Source organism: Arachis ipaensis, unplaced genomic scaffold, assembly GCF_000816755.2.
Source record: "Arachis ipaensis cultivar K30076 unplaced genomic scaffold, Araip1.1 Aipa322, whole genome shotgun sequence".
NCBI classification, from domain to species: Eukaryota; Viridiplantae; Streptophyta; class Magnoliopsida; order Fabales; family Fabaceae; genus Arachis; species Arachis ipaensis.
The window spans coordinates 224,028-224,228 of record NW_015496054.1 but is presented as its reverse complement, the minus strand read 5'-3'; positions in this window follow the sequence as shown (position 1 = coordinate 224,228).

The following is a 201-nucleotide window of genomic DNA, read 5'->3' as shown; positions in this document are numbered from 1 at the left end:
TAAACGATTTAAAATAATAAAATATAATTTTTTTAAGAATATATATTTATATATAAATATATTATTTTATTATATTTGATTTAGTCTTAATTAAATCTCAGTTAAACCTTGAACTTTGAAAATTTTAACTAGTTCCATGATTGGCTCAACTCAATTTTCAAAATATTGGTTTGGATAAAACTTGTAAACCTAGATTGAGCT